Raw genomic sequence first — 17,213 nt, 5'->3', positions numbered from 1 at the left:
CAACCCTGCATTCCTGGGATAAATCCTTTTTGGTCATAGTGTATTATCCTAGTGATAATTTGCTGTAATCACTTTGCTAAGATTTTATTTAAGATTTTTTCATCTATCTTCATTAGAGAGATAGGTCTATAATTTTCTTTCTCTGTTTTGACTCTTCCTGGTTTAGGTATCATATTGGTGTCATATAAAGAGATAGAAAGAGTTCCTTCCTTACCAATTTTTGTCAAAGAGTTTATATAGAATTGGAACCAATTGTTCCTTAAATGTTTGATGGAATTCACTTGTTAATCCATCTGGCCCTGGAGATTTTTTTCTTAGGGAGTTCAATAATGGCTTGTTGAATTTCTTTTTCTGAGATAGGGTGATTTAAATATTTAATTTTCTCTTCATTTATCATAGACAACTTATATTTTTGTAAATATTCATCCATTTCACTTAGATTATCACATTTCTTAGAATACAGTTGGGCAAAACAATTCTGCATTGTTACTTAATTTCCTCCTCATTGGTGGTGGTGAGTTCACCTTCTTCATTTATGATACTGGTAATTTGGTTTTCTCCTTTCTTTTTTTTTTTAAAGCAAATTAACCAGAGGTTTATCAATTTTTATTATTTTTTGTCATAAAACCAACTCTTAGTTTTATTTATCAGTTCAATAGATTTCTTGCTTTCAATTTTATTAATTTCTCCTTTAATTTTTAGAATTTCTAATTTGGTATTTAATTGGGGGATGTAGTTTGTCCTTTCTGTAATTTTTTTAGTTGCATGTTTAGTTCATTGATTTCCTTTTTCTCCAGTTTACTCATGTAAGCACTTAAAGATATAATATATCCCCTGACAACTGTCTTTGCTGTATCCCTTTAGTTTTGGTATATTGTCTCATTACTGGCATTATCTAGGATGAAATCATTAATTCTTTCTATAATTTGTCATTTGATCCCTTCTTTTTTTTTAGGTTTTTTTTTTTGCAAGGCAGATGGGGTTAAGTGGCTTGCCCAAGGCCACACAGCTAGGTAGTTATTAAGTGTCTGAGACCAGATTTGAACCCAGGTACTCCTGACTCCAGGTCTGGTGCTTTATCTACCCATTCATTCTTTAAAATGAGGTTATTTAGTTTCCAATTAGTTTTAGGTCTATCTCTCCCTGACCCATTACTACATGTGATTTTTATTGTATTATGATCTGAGAAGGATGTGTTCACTATTTCTGACTTTCTGCATTTGATTATTAGGTTTTTATGCCCTAGTACATGGTCAATTTTTGTGTAAGTGCCATGTACTGCAGAAAAAAAAGTATATTCTTTTCTATCCCCATTCAACTTCCTCCAAAGGTCTATAATGTCTAGGTTTTCTAACACTCTATTTACCTCCTTAACTTCCTTCTTGTTTATTTTATGATTAGAGTTATCTAAATCTCTAAATGCGAGTTTGAGGTCTCCCAGCAGTAGAGTTTTGCTGTCTATGTTTTCCTGTAACTCATTTAATTTCTCCTCTGAAAATTGGATCCTATACTGCTTGGAGCATATATATATATATGTGTGTGTGTGTGTGTGTGTGTGTGTGTGTGTAGTATTGAAATTGCTTCATTGTCTATGGTACCTTTTAGGATATAGTTTCCTTCCTTATCTCTTTTAATGAGATCTATTTTTGCAGCTGGTTTGTCTGAGATAAGGATTGCTACCCCTGCTATTTTCACTTCAGCTGAAGCAAAATATATTTTGCTCCAAACTTTTGCTCTATATGTATCTCTCTGCTTCAAATGAGTTTCTTGTAAGCAGCATATTGTAGGATTCTAGTTTTTAATCCACTCTGCTATTCAATAATGTTTTATGGGAGACTTCATCCCATTCATATTCAACTTTATAATTACTACCTCTTTATTGCCCTCCATGTTATCTTCCCTCTGTTTATATATTTCTCCTTTTTTCTCTTTATCCATATTCCCCAGTATTTTGTTTCTGAATATCACACCTTTAAGTGTTTTTCCCCTAGTATCCACCCCCCCTCCCCTTTCTTTACCCTTTTGCCCTTCTTTCTTCTGTTAGTTCCTCATTCCCCCCACCCCCTTGCCCCTTTTAATATTTGAAAGGTAAGATAAGTTTCTCAATTTAACTTTGAATGTGTGTATTGATTTTAGGCCTAATTTGATGAGAGAAAGATTCAGGCAATTCTCATTTCCTCCTTTCTTCTCCCCTATTGCGAAAGGTCATGTGTACTTCTTTATGTAATGTGATTTACCCCATTCAATCTCCTCCATCTTCCCATCTCTTTACTGTCCCCCATTTTAAAGTAAATGTTGTTTTTAAATCATTCTATCAGAGTCACGGATAAGTCATGAATGTCCATCACTTCTGGCTAAGTATGTTCTCTCTAATAGAGTTACAATTCTCAAGAAATATGAGAATCTTTCTCCCAGGTGAGGATATAGCTAGTTTCATCTTATTGGATAGCAGTTTTATTCTTTATTCTTCAGGGCAGTTTTATTCTTTATTCTTCAGGGCAGTTTTCCATCACTAAATCCTGTAATATTGAGTCCAGGCATTTTTCCCCCCTCTTTAATGTTTTCAAGAAGCCCAGTGATTCTTAAGTTGTCTTTTTCTGGATCTATTCTTGAAGTCAGTAGTTTTATCATTGAGATAATTTACATTTTCTTCTATTTTTCTGGGTTTTTTTGGTTTTATTTAACAGATTTGTGTTGTCTCATGAAGTCATTAGTTCCCACAGATTCCATTCTTTTTTTTAGAGAAGAATTTCCTTCATTTACCTTTTGCAACTCCTTTTGCAATTGGTCAATTCAGTTTTTGAAGGAGTTTTCCATGCCCAATTGTAGTTTTGAGAGAATTATTTTCTTTTTTGTATTTGTCCAATTATATTTTCCAAGGATTTATTTTCTTGTTGCAAGATGGTAATTTTCTCTTGCACGGTGTTAATTTTCTCTTGAGTTTCTTTTCCCAATTTTTCCAGTTGATTTTTAGACTCCTTCCTAGGAAGTCTTTCTGGATTGGAGACCAATTCATATTCTCTTCAGAAGTTCTAGATCTCTTTGGGTTAGTTTTCTATGGACCCCACCTTTCTGCTGGCCTTTCTTCATTTTCTCAAACTGGGTTTAGTAACTCCAAGTGGGCCAGCCCCTAGGGAATGCTGGATGCTTTCTCTAGAGTGTCTATGACCTTGATCTGAGGCCCTCTCCCTAGGCCTGGATGGGGTGGGGTGTGCATCTAGATACTGTTATCCTTGAACAATGTGGTCTGTGCCCTGGGGTGAGGTAGTTAATCTCCTAATTCTGCTGTGGGAGCTCTGCTGCCCTCACCCTAGTTGGAAGGGGGGAGTCTGTTGCTATGTTTGTTCTGAGAAGAAGGCACATTCCCCAAGCAGAGCAGGTTGATGTCCAGCCATACTCTTTAGCTCTCTGTGCTAGAATTTGCCCTCTAGTCCCACTGTGGCTCCTTAGATCACTGCTCCCATAGCTAAAGTCTCTGAGGCTAAGTTTGGTCATCTGGCTTGGCTGGCTCTCTGCTCTCTGCTCCCAGTTTACCCATGATTCCCTGAGACAGACCTTGTTGGTAGATGTTCTTCTTCTAGGATCTTTTTCTGGGTTTTGTTGATTGAATTTCTGTTAAGAGGTTTCTTTCATATTATTTCTGAGTGGAAACGAGGAGACCATAGTACAGTGCCTGGCTTCTCTCCACCATCTTGGCTGGAAGTCAATTTTAATATTCTTATGAGGGTCTGTGATTTTGGGAAAACTTGATGTAGTAGCTAGAACAAAGGTTTTGGAGTCAGAGGACCTGGTTGACTCAAATACTTCCTCTGACACTTTCTGCCTTTGTAATCTTGGACAAGTTCATGGAAAACCTCCATGGACCTCAATTTCCTCATTTATTAAATGAGGGGATTTAAATCAGTGACCTCCAAGATCCATTTTAGCTCTAGATCTTTAATCTTGTGATGTTTAAAATAATGATAGAAATATCCTCCTAAGTAAATAATATCAAATGCAAAAACTATGGGTCAATTCTTTAAAAAAAGGCAAAATCTTCATAAATATTATTATAATAATGATAATTATTATTATTATTGTTACTATTCTGGACACCCATTATAATACCTATTTTGAGAGTTCATACTGTGTGATCTAATGACAAAACATGAAGTAATGTGATGTAATTAAACTCTTATCAAATAAATTATCAAGTACATAATGTGGTTTGCATATACAAAGGCAAACATGAAATAGCTCCTGGCTGTCATAAAAAAAAATAATCTTTTGGGGAGAAAAATAATATGAAAACAGATAAATTTTTTTTAGTTTTTTTTGCAAGGCAAATGGGTTTAAGTGGCTTGCCGAAGGCCATGAAGCTAGGTAATTATTAAGTGTCTGAGACCGGATTTAAACCCAGGTACTCCTGACTCCAGGGCCAGTGCTTTAAGCCACTGCACCACCTAACCGCTCCGAAAACAGATAAATTTTTAAAAAAAATAATAAGTAATTCTGAGATGGAGTATTAACAACTGTTAATCAGTATAATTATCAGTTTTCAGTATAATTCTCATGAAGGAGGTGGCCCTTGAGTTGAACCTTAAAAGTTCTGGATTCTAAAAATAAATAGAATTGAGGAGGGTGTGCATTCTAAGCAAAAAATTGGAGGTGAGAGATTGAATACAATGTATTTGGGGAAAAAGTAAGTAGTTTAGCTTAAATGTTGCATGTGTGAAGGAAAGTGATTTGTAATGACTCTGGTCTGGTAGACTACCATCAGACTGGGAAGGACTTTAAATTGTAAACAAAAGAAGTTTTCTTTTCTCCAAGAGAGAAGTTGGGAGCCACTAGAGATTCTTAAAAGGGCAAATGACATGGTGATGTAGGGTTTAGAAATAACAATTTGTTAGCTGTGTGAAGGTTGGACACTGGTGGCAAGGAGACCAATTAGAATGCTATTGCAATAGTCTGGGAGAGAAATGATATTGATCCCCTGAGTAGAGAAAAGAAACTCAATGTGATAAATGGGTTGAAAATGATTAAGTAGAATTTGAGAGAGAGATAGATCACCTTAGGTCACAGCACAAAATCATGTTGCATTTATTTTGTTTCTGTACATACATGCACACACACATATGTACCAACACACATACATTTACCATATTGTACATGTATGTTATTTACATGTGTGTATCAATATATACATTTGTGACTCTGTGAGAGTCATATAACCTCTCTATACCTTGGTTTCCTCATCTGTAGAATGGAGATAATAACACTTACCTTCCAAGATTATTGTGAGAATAAATTGAGATATTTGCAAAACCCTTTGCAAATCTTAATACAAGCCATTTTTATTATGATTTGTCTCTGAATGTGTTATAAAACCTTCATAAGCCCTTAGAGCTTAGATAATCTTATTTTTATATTTTAAACTTTTCAGCACTTTATAATTGGAGGAATAATTGACATTAATAAAGATGGGTCTTTGTTTCAGGGAGGAGTTTTGGGTAATTAAAATCAGAGTAAAAGGCTACCTGGCACATGTGAGGTACTTAATGTTTATTTATCAATGGGTTGATTAGTTCAGTCCTGTCATTATAAAGATGCAGGAACTAGGGAAAAAAAACCCAGACTAGACCCTGGTCTCCAGTGCACAGTTTAGTTTCTTTTGCCTATACTAACTCCACTGCCATCCTACTTTATCATACTTAAGATACATATTAAAAAAATGTTCAGTGTATTCTAGGCTATTTCTTTGTTGATGAAGTAAAAGGTGGGATTTTCCTCATAATCCTCAGGAAGAACTTAGTGACACTGGAGGACCAGTGAAAGTAGAAGCTTCCTCACTGACGAGGCCACAGAGAATGATTGAAAATGTCAAAACAATAAGATGGAATAAAACTCAACCACCTTTGCTGTGTGTTGTTTACGTCTCCATATGGTGCAAGTTAGTATTTGGGTTCATTGGCAGTAAATGTGATCTTAAAACGGAGATATGGCAGAAGATGACTTTTTAAAAATATGCAGTACTACTTAAACCATATAAATGTCACACATTTGCATGTTAATGAAATGTTAGAGTCCTAAGCAGTGGATAGCAAGTAAATACTGAGAAATAAGGATTTATTCTGAGTGAAGATGTCAACCAGGTTGGTGATATTGACTGGCAGGGGTATTATTCATTATTGACACTTATTTTCTACTCTTTCCCAGAAGAATTCTAAAACTTAGTTTTTGCTGTCTATAACCCATTTATTTTCTCCCCAAATAAGTTGGTTAGGGGACAGAAATGAATGCTCTTTCATTTTCAAACAGACAGCAGAATTCACAAGGGAATAATTATAAGTCTAATTCTGCTATTTTAATGACATCAATTGAACAGTTCTAAAAGTCAAACCCCATATGATTTCATTGCTTTTTACTACTGAGTGTTTGGATCCAAATAGCATGTCATTGGAGTGTGTGTGTGTGTGTGTGTGTGTGTGTGTGTGTGTGTATGTGTTTAGTTTAACCTTTTGTTTTAACTTGAAGTCATAGAGATTTCTTCTTTTTTCCTTCCTCTGTCTTTCTTCCCTTCTTCCCTCTGTCTACGCTTTCCTTTGTCTTTTCCTACATTTGCCTATCTACTTGTCTCTCTCTCTCCCCATTTTGCCTCTTTTACTCTCCAATTTTTCCCTTTCTTCCCTTTCTTCTCTTCCTCTTTGTCTCCCACCTTCCTTCCTGGTGTTATAGAAAAAAGGCAAGAGAAAATAGATGGTGCAGAAAATATTTGTGTGGAAAACTGTGTTTTCTTTCAGATCATGATTCTTCCACTCTCCTATACAGGAATCCATGAAAATCCTGTGGATTGAATTTCCCTATGGTTCAGTATTACTCAATTGACTGTAGTCTCTAGAATACAATGATCAGTCTGTTACCATCCTCTGCCATGTTGAGAATATACCATAATATTTCACTGGAAAAGCTGAAAAACCAATGATTAGTTTCAGTTCCTAAATAGCTGTCTAGTTAAAAACTGGCAGAATATTAGGATATTCCTGCCTTTTCTCTTTATGCCAAAATGGAATATGACTTCTCCTTTACTTCAGATTTCTTCTTTATTTTTTTAAAAAACAAATTTCCTTTCCTATTTCATAGTTGATTATGTAAGGCATATTTATATTTTAAACTAGGTGTTTGATGCTTTGAATAGTTTGATTTGAGAAACCCTTTTGAGGGTAATATGTATTAATTTATACCATTTCATAAAGTGGTATTTGAAGAATTGTGAAGATCAGGGCAATGATGGAAATAGACATGTCTGTGGTGGTTCTTGCCAGGTGCAAGGTGACTGAGAACTAAGTGTCGAGACTGATCCATTGGAGTAGATTATTAAATACATACCACGTGCATAGCGCTGTAATAAAGACAGGGGTTAGAAATAAAACTGGAAAGAATGAGGGGATCAGACCACAATCCTTGAACTAGAACATAGACAAGGAAACCAAGATGGGGATACAAATACAAGGGCACAAGACAAAGATCTGACTTTTTAAGAAGTGGCAGAAGGGGGGTGGAGCCAAGATGGCAGTGCGAAAGCAGCATTTCCAAAAAACTCCTTACCCCCAAAACTCCAAAAGTCTACAAATTATGACTCTAGCCAAAATTTAAAGGGGCAGAACCCACAGAAACACTGAGGGATACATTTTCCCAGTTGAAGATAAGTTAGAAGTTCCACCAGAAAGGTTTGTTTCAGCAGGACCAGAAATTAGAAAAAAGCTACAACCACAGTGCAGCCAAGCCCAGCCCAGCCCAAGGATCACTGGAAACAGCTTGAAGGGGCTGTGAGGGAACTCTGCTGCACCAGAATGAGTATGGAGTTATGAGCACCAGCTGCAGAACCTGCCGTGAGAATTGGGGAAAAACAGCCTGCACCTCTAGAGCACAACCCACAGATGGTAAGGGGGTCAGGGGAGACTGAAGAAATCTCTGATCTCCCTGGGGTAGGACTCTTCTGTTTGCCCACACCCAGATCTAGGTTGCAGTTTGACCTTCCATTCTAAGATAGCAGGGACTCTCCTCACAGCTCCAGGGCAGAGGGGAGTGGTTGTGGTTATCTACATATATACATAATAAATATACATATATAATATACATATATAATATATATAATATAATAAATAAATATACATATATACATAAAAATATATACATAATATCTACATAATAAAGGTCCCACTGGGGCGTACCAAAAAACCCCCAAAGCTGGTGTCCCAATAATACTCAAAAGCTCAGGAAGTACCCCTAAACAAGGCACAGGCTGGAGAAATGAGTAAACAGAGAAAAAAAGAGGAACACTATTGAGAAATTCATTGTCTATGATCTCAAGAATCCTCCTCAATCTGAAGATGAAAAACTACAAGCTCCTGCATCTGAAGACTCCATGAAAAATGGAAGCTGGGTTCAGGCTATGACAGAGCTCAAAAAAGATTTTGAAAATCAAGTAAGGGAGATAGAAGAAAAATTGGGAAAATAAATGAGAGAGATGCAGGAAAAACATGAAAAAGAAGTCAGCAGCTTAGTCAAGGAGATACAAAAAAAATGCTGAAGAAAATAACATGTTAAAAACCAGCATAGGTCAAATGGATAAAACAGTTCAAAAAGTTATTGAGGAGAAGAATGCTTTAAAAAGCAGAATTGGCCAGATGGAAAAGGAAATAAGAAGCTCTTTGAGGAAAGCACATCCTTCAGAATGGAACTAAAGGAAGCTGATGAGTTTACAAGAAATCAAGACACAATACTTCAACACCAAAAGAATGAGAAATTAGAAGAAAATGTGAAACATCTCATTGAAAAAACAACAGATTTGGAAAAAAGATTCCGGAAAGATAATTTAAAAATTATTGGGATACCTGAAAGTCATGATCAGGAAAAGAGACTTGACCTCATTTTTAAAGAAATGCTACAGGAAAATTTCCCTGATATCCTAGAACAGTGGGCAAAATAGAAATTGAGAGAATCCACTGATCTACCCCGGAAAGAGAGCTAAAAAAACCAACCCCCAGGAATATTGTAGCCAAGTTTCAGAACTCCCAAGTCAAAGAGAAATATTGCAAGTAGCCAGAAGGACACAATTCAGATCTCATGGAGCTGTAGTCAGGATTACACAGGACTTAGTAGCAAATACATTAAAGGCTCATAGGGCTTGGAATATACTATTCCAGAAGGCAAAAGAGCTTGGAATGCAACCAGGAATCAACTACCCAACAAAACTGAACATCCTCTTCCAGGGGAAAAGATGGACTTTCAATGAACCAGGGGAATTTCAAATGTTCCTGTTGAAATGACCAGAGCTGAACAAAAAGTTTGACCTTCAAATACAGGAGTCAGGTGAAGCATAGAGAGTGCAGGAGATGGGTAAAATATGAGGGACTTAATAATGATGAGCTGCATGTATTCCTGCATAGAAAAATGATACTGATAATACTCATATGAAACTTTGCATTTAATAGAGCAGGTAGAAGTAGCTTTTATATATGAAGCACAGGAGAGAGCTGAATCTGAAGATATAATATATTGTAAAAAAAAAGAGTTAATGGCTAAAAGGAAAATGCCCTGGGAGTAAGAGAAAGGAGAGGTGGAATAGGCTAAGATATTTCATATAAAAGATCTATCTATCTATCTATCTATCTATCTATCTATCTATCTATCTATCTATCTATCTATTTACAATGAGCTTTTGCAATGATATAGGAAGGGGGAAGGCTAGGGGGAATGAGGGAACCTTCACTCTCATCAGAAATTGCTCAGAGAGGAAACAGCATACATACTCAATAGGGTATAGACATCTAGAGTAAAAAGGAAAGAAGGGGGAAAGAGAATAGTCAGATATAACACATTTTCTTTTTTACTTCTTGCAAGGGTCTAGGATTGGGTGGCCTGTCTGGGACCACTGGCCCGGGTGGTTTCTGGGTCTCAGACATGGTATGTAGGCTCAGGGACCTCTTGGCCCCAGGACTGGTAATCAGTCCACTGTGCTACTCAGCCATCCTTCAGCACATTTTAGAAGAGGGACAGAGGAGAGAAAATATAATATATGGTAGTGGGGAGGAATGGATGGAGGAAATTGCAATCAGCAACAGCAACAGTGGTAAAATATGGAAGTAACTTTTATGATGAACTTATCATAAAAATGTGTTCCACTTGAGACAGAGCAGATGGTATCAGAACACAGACTGAAACACATTTTTTCCTCTTTACTTTATTTCTCATGAGGGTTAATATTTTTTGGGAGAAAGGGGTATTATGTTTACTCTTTTTTTTTTAGTTTTTGCAAGGCAATGGGGTTAAGTGGCTTTGTCAAGACCACACAGCTAGGCAATTATTAAGTGTCTGAGGCTGGATTTGAACTCAGGTACTCCTGACTCCAAGGCCGGTGCTCTATCCACTGCGCCACCTAGCTGCCCCTATGTTTATTCTTAAAGAAGAATATTTTAGTAATGTATAAAAAAAATTTAAAAAAGAAACTGCAGAAGGAAATCAAAGTGAAGCTATTCAAGAAGAACAAATCCCAGGTCCTATAATATTTTTCTGATTAAAGGAAAAAGTGTCAGAGTCTAGAATGTAGTTAAGGGTAGGTGGGTGTGAGGGGAGTTGTAAGATTGGGGATTGCAATAAGGAAAAAGTAAAGATCCAGGGGATTAAGCTAATCATTGCTTTGCATTTGATTGCACCAATCTTAGAAGAAAGCAATAGTGTAGTTACTTGGACCTACTTATTTCTTCTGAACTAATTTTAAAACTGAGAGAGCCATGAGAGTCAGGAACTACATAATTTACAAATATATTTGCCTTTCCTTCATCATTTTACTTCACCATGTTGATCTCTTTAGAGCATCTAAGAAAGAGGCAACAGAGCAAAGTGAAAGGAAAATGGGGCTTTGAATCAAAAGCAAGTCATGGCTACATTGTCATCCCATAGGAGACTAGAGAAATATATAAATATATTGTATATATGTATGGAAAAATGGCTCTATTAATCAGTGTTTCCTCTTATTTAATGTATAACTCTGTTCCAATTGGTATTTAATTAAAAGTTAATTTTTATTTATGCCTTTTATTAGAGAACATTTTGCATGGCGACAATGAAGCTTATTCTCTATATTGAATGGGAGTAATAGTGAGATTCAACAGCTGAGAGTGATACTCATTAGATATGTGGCCTTGGCATTTACCTCTTGTGATACTTTGGGAAAATCAATTCACTTCTGTAAACTGAAGTTTCTTCATCTCAAATATGGAGATATTCTCTTATCAATCTTACAGGTTTTAATGGTAGCTTAGATTAAGATTTCAATAAAGGAAAAACTTCCTAACAATTAGATTTATCTAAGAGTAGAATGGACTTGTTTCTCTTTCTATACCTTTGGTTCTTTCTTATTCCTTCTGGAGCTCCTGAGCTTTTCCCCTTTGTCCCAAATGTATGTGTAGTATAGGTATCCTATGTTCCTTTGTTTTTCATAAAATTTTAGGATCATAGGCCTAGAACTCTAAGGGAACCTGGAGATCATTTATTATTTATATTACATATTTATTTTACATATGAGGAAACTTACTCAATAGGATTAAGTGATTTACCCAAGATCACATAGTTAGGAAGTAACAAGTTGAGATTGGAACTCAGGTTCTGTGATTCAAGGTTCAGGGTACCTCTGGTCACTATTATACTTGGAGATATTAACTACTTTCAGATTATCATGTGTCACCCTTACACTTGTAACTCCCAAATGTACATCTTTAGTCATTATGTCTTTCTTAATTTTTGGTTTTGCATTGCCAATTCCCTTCTGGACATCTCCATCTGTATGTCCTGCTGTTACCTCAAACACAACATGTCTAAAACTGAATGCCATCGTTACCTCCCAACCAGCCTGCCCCTCTCTCTCTCTCTCTCTCTCTCTCTCTCTCTCTCTCTCCTTTCCCACTCTTTCTTTCTCCTCTCCCACTCTCATTCCATCTCTTTCCCTTTCATTGAAAGTTGTAATTGGCTCCTTTCTTTTATTCTGGCTGTTACAGCATGCTTATTTTTTTAGTCCCATTGCTGTCACATTATTTTATTACTTTAATCAAATTATGCCTGAATTATTGGCATAGTCTCACTGTCTCCCTGTCCCTGGTCTCTCCATTGTCCAGTCCATCCTGCAAATCCTGATCAATCTTGAGAAATAATCACTTTGTATATGTCCATTCTTAAATATTTTCAATGTCTCCCAATTTCCTATATGATAAAATTGAAACTTAGCATTCCTGCAGGTCAACCTCTGATTATTTTTCCAACCGTATTTCAATCTTTCCAAACAAAAACAAAATCTTTGTTTTAATAAATGTCACTTTCTCATTATGACCTGATGGAAACTATTCTTATGACCATTATCACCACTATGCTCATGCCATTTTGGTTTGCCTGGAATGCCTTCCTCATTTCCCCATAAAATATAGACATTGAAAACATCATAACATTTTTGTATAATTCTATTGTTAAAAAATTTCTTTACAATGCAATTTCACATTTCTTTTCAATGTAGGGTTAGGCTTTGACTTCCTATGTGATATCTGTATGATATCTGGATATATTCATAGAAGCTGTTATCTTAGTCCTCTGAATGCAATAGTATCAATTCTCTTTTTCTCCAAAGAGTATCAGAATAATTATGACTGTTGTGTCATATTCTTTTAATTTTCTTGCTCTCTGGTGGAGTTGCTAATGCTGCTCATTGGTGCAGTAAAGCCCCCAAATGGTGGATAGCCAAAGGCTAAATGACAAAAAACAAAAACTGGATTATCCTTCCTTGAATAACTTTAAGTTGACCATATGGCACTAGAAAGCAAGATCTGTAGTAGAAATGCACTTTATAAATTTTATAAGTCCAATTGAGATAATTCCCCTAATGTAATATTTTTCTTCATCAAATACAGTAGTTGTTTTCATTGCAATCACTTACCTTCTTGATGCACACATGAAAAGTTATCCTTAAAACTTTCTATAGCTGATCTAAGCTAATGAAAAATGTCCTTTGGAAAAGTATAAGAAAAATTTTTATAGTCTTTATGATAATGTATACTAATTAATAGTATATTTATAAGCTATAAATTGCTATGTATATGTGTGTGACTCATTATATTATTATTTACTGTTACTGTTCATTGTTTTAATACTTATATTTTTCTTGTGTAGTGAATGAATGAATAAAAAAGAATTTATTAAGTACTTACTATGTGTCAGGGACTATATTAAAGCTGGACATACTTCAGTACAATATTTGCCCTCAAAGAGCTTATATCCTTATAAATGAAGTCAACACAAACAGGGCAGTGGTTGCTAAGAAGTGTTTTGGTCTAGGAGGGTAATTAAGAATAATAGGTAACATTTACATTGTGTTTGCTATATTTTCAACACTATGCTAAGGGTTTTGCAATTATCTTATTTAATAATTTGAGTTAGAGGACTGTTGAATTACCTGTTATTTTCAGGAAATATAGTGTTGATATGATTACTATTGCCAAAGTAAGAAGAAGAAAATAGTGGTGGTGTCAAGGTGTTGCTCAACATAAAATGATCAAATTTATGTTCATCCTAGAGGAACCTCCAATAATCACAATGTGCAAATCCCCAAATTGGAAACTGTTGTAAATGAGAGAGAAACATAGCAGCACAGTCTGAATGTGTCCAGAATCAATTTGAGTGACAGCCAGGCTCATTTCTTTGTGGGGACTTGGGTTCCTTTGCACAGTTTCCGGACCTTTTGAAAAATCATGTTTGCCCTTCCTACATATGCAAACATTTATCTGTTTTCCTTTTATCCCTTTTGCCTACAATGTAGTGAGAATCATTTTCTATTTGATAAGCAAAAGGAGAAATGGCTCCAAATTATTTGCAAGAAAACTGAATAATAGAACCTCAAATTCTAAATTTTATTCTATTCAGTATCTGGAAAACTCTTTATTGGCTTCTATACCCTTTTTACACAGGGTTAAAGGTTCCTCTTCCAATGAATTCATTATATTAATTGATAGTAAAAAAAGTAGTTACTTGTTTCTGCATTTATATCATATCACTTATATCAATATAAGTACCTTAAGGGCCAGACTATGTTGGTTTTTACCCTTATATTCCAGGCATATAGACATTTAATAAATATTAATTTAATTTAGTCTAAACAAATGAGAAATAATTCATTTGTTGTGTTTTAGTGCCCTTAGAAAGCAATTTAGATGATTATGAGTCAAATTGCATGGGAATAGCTTATATGCCTCAAAGTGAAATCAATACAAATCAAAATATGATCATAGGTATTTTTTTTAGGTTTTTGCAAGGCAATGGAGTTAAGTGGTTTGCCCCAGACCACATAGCTAGGTAATTAAGTGTCTGAGGCCGGATTTGAACTCAGGTACACCTGACTCCAGGGCCGGTGCTCTATCCACTGCGCCACCTAGCCACCCTGATCATAGGTATTTTTAAGAGAGAGAGATAATACCAAGAAGGAGGGAGATAATATTTCAACATCTGCAGTACTGTGCAAAGTTTTGGTTGTCACATTTTAGGGAAGGCATTGTTATGATGTATCCATAGAAAAACAAGAAAGATGTTGAGAGATCGCTAGATTAATAGATCATGTCATTTGATTAATTTAACCTGGAGAAGCAAAATAAACAAACAGAAGGAGGAACTTGGTAACTGACTTCCAGTGTTTAAAGTATTGTTGAATTGAAGTAGTTGACTTGTCCAATTTGGCCCTGAGGAACATAATTAGGAGCAATAGGTAGAAGTTTCAGGGAAAAAGATTTAGTTTCCAGGTAATAGTGAGAGTGGAAAACAAAGGGCAAACCCCAAGTTCTTAACAATGACAGCTACAACAAAGTAGAATGGGCTACTTCAGGAAGCAGAGGGGCCCCTCCTCACAAGAGGTCTCCAAAGAAAGACCACTTGACCATTTGTCAAGAATATTATAGAAAGGATTCTTCTTCAGGTATGAGCTCTCTTTGTGGACTTCTCCCAAGTCCACAAAGATTTTAAAGTTCTACAAGTATCTGTTATTCTATACTGGTCTTCCTTTGGAATTATGACTTTAATTAATGTTAAATAATAAGGAAGTAATTACATAAAGAAGAAAAGATACATCATCTATACTTGACAAAATTTAAAATGATATGTTTATCAAACAGAAGAAATAGAAGTGAGTACAGAGCTGGCCTTTGACCTGCAAAGACCTGAGTTCAAGTTACACTTCTGAGGAATCTTAGTTAAGGCATTTGACCTCACAGGGATCTAGGTAATCTCCATAGATTGCAAAGGAGCTGTTGCTCTATACTTTTAGAATGAATTTCTTCATCTAAAAGTTCAATCAACTATTATTCTTTGCTAAATCATCTCTTATATAGAACTTCCAGAAAGATGATAATATGTTTTGTACTCTTCTGGTAGCGAATCTTTTCTAAAATGCCAACTAATAACTGTGGTGGTGTTTTGAGTTATAAATATCTGTAAGGTCCTTTCTATTTTATTGGGATTTAGAACCTATATTCTATATATTTTAACCAGACTCAATCAGTGAATACAGTCTGGGAATTTTGATTGGTTCTACCTGATTCAAATGGGCATAACTAGGATCAACCGTGGATATGGGCTAAAATTGGGCCTAAGAGGGTGATGTAGGAGGCATTAAATGAAGTGGATGCTAGTACAAGAGCCCATTGTAGCAATTCTGTTTATTTATTCTATCAGCATATATAAATCCATTTTGTATTCATGGAACATGAGATTATCCTAAGGAAGTTTACTGTTACACACAGCAGGCAAGTGAGCATTTTGGTGGTTGTCCATCCAAGTCTCTAGATGCTAAGGAAACAGACAATAGACCCTTTTTCCTTTAAATGTGTTATTGAAAAACTCAGTCTTGGACTTTTTTCTATTTGTTTGACTAGAGAAGGTTTGCATAGAATTTCAAAGTTCACTTGGTAGGAAAGTTAATCCCCATGGTGTTTCTAATATCATTTAAACAATTTGCCAGCTTTCTGTATTCACTTTTTGGCTGTGGGTAGTGGTCCAAATGTCCTTGCATGCTGAGAATGTATCTATTCTGTTTTGCCAACTCACCATTATCCTCAGGATTATAGTGTGAGCAATGGTAGAAATTAAGGCAGTATATATGCAATCCTATGAAGTTATTTAGATTATTAGTTTTAATGTCTCTTAATTCTCACATAATACTCCCCCAATACATTTTAAACTACCTCTACCAAAATCTGTAATAGCTGATCATTTGAATTTTACTTTCTTTTATTTCCTTATCTTTAGTGAAGATGCTAAGGAGTAAAAATGACTAAAAATAGATTGCAAAAGGGGAAGACTCAGGTACATGGATATCAAATTCCATGGCTATATTAAAAGTGTAGTTTTTGTTCTTATTCAGTTGTATCGACTATTCGTGATTCTATTTGGAATTTTCTAGGTAAGATACTGGACTGTTTTGCTATTTTCTTCTCCAGCTTATTTTACAGATGAGGAAACTGAGACAAACAAGGTAAAGTGACTTGCCCAGAATCACAAAGCTAGTAAGTGGTCTGAGACTGAATTTAAACTCAGTAAGATGGTGCTCTATCTATGGTGTCACCTAGCTTCGATAACAATGAGGGAAAGAAAATATTGACTTGGTTATGAAGATAAATGAATGAGTGATTGAAGAAAAGCATTTATTAAGTGCTGACTGTTCCATGCTGGGGAAACAAGTTGAAAAGCAAGAATAATGATTGAGATTGTAAATTATTCTTGTCTGTGACTACAAAGGTCTGAACTTAAATCTTCCTTCTGTGACTGTAACAGACTGTTGCCCTGTTATTTTGACAGAGTATCATGGTATATGGAGGCAGAATGCCAGAGTTGACCATGGAGACACCTGGATTCACTACTGACACATGCTGACTGTGTGATCTTGGGTAAGTCATAGAAATTTAAAGATCATAGGACTGACCTGGAGATTACCCCAGAGGACACCAAGTTCAATTCCCTCATTTTAGAAACGAAGAAACTAAAACACATTAGTGTAACTAATGTGAACTAAAGAAATCAAAACATTTAGAAATAAAAAAAAACTAAAACAGTGAGGATAAATAACTAGCCTAATATATTGGAAGTGACAAAGAGGTTAAATTTTTTTATTTTAATGACTACCATTTATTTCCTTCCCCTACCTAATC

The 17,213-nt window shown here is 35.5% G+C and overlaps 1 long non-coding RNA gene across 13 annotated transcripts in view; it reads left to right on the top strand.

Annotated features, from left to right (window-relative positions):
• LOC141502231 (uncharacterized) overlaps window positions 1-17,213 on the top strand; it is a 481,284-nt gene that overhangs the window by 342,748 nt on the left and 121,323 nt on the right. For all 13 annotated transcript variants that reach the window (XR_012472465.1, XR_012472461.1, XR_012472464.1 and 10 more), the window contains one exon: window positions 16,864-16,952. This is a non-coding gene — a long non-coding RNA (uncharacterized LOC141502231). The remainder of the gene's footprint in view (window positions 1-16,863; window positions 16,953-17,213) is intronic.

The sequence above is a fragment of the Macrotis lagotis genome, chromosome X, assembly GCF_037893015.1.
Source record: "Macrotis lagotis isolate mMagLag1 chromosome X, bilby.v1.9.chrom.fasta, whole genome shotgun sequence".
In the NCBI taxonomy this organism is placed as follows: domain Eukaryota; kingdom Metazoa; phylum Chordata; class Mammalia; order Peramelemorphia; family Peramelidae; genus Macrotis; species Macrotis lagotis.
This window is presented reverse-complemented; position numbering and strand designations above follow the sequence as displayed.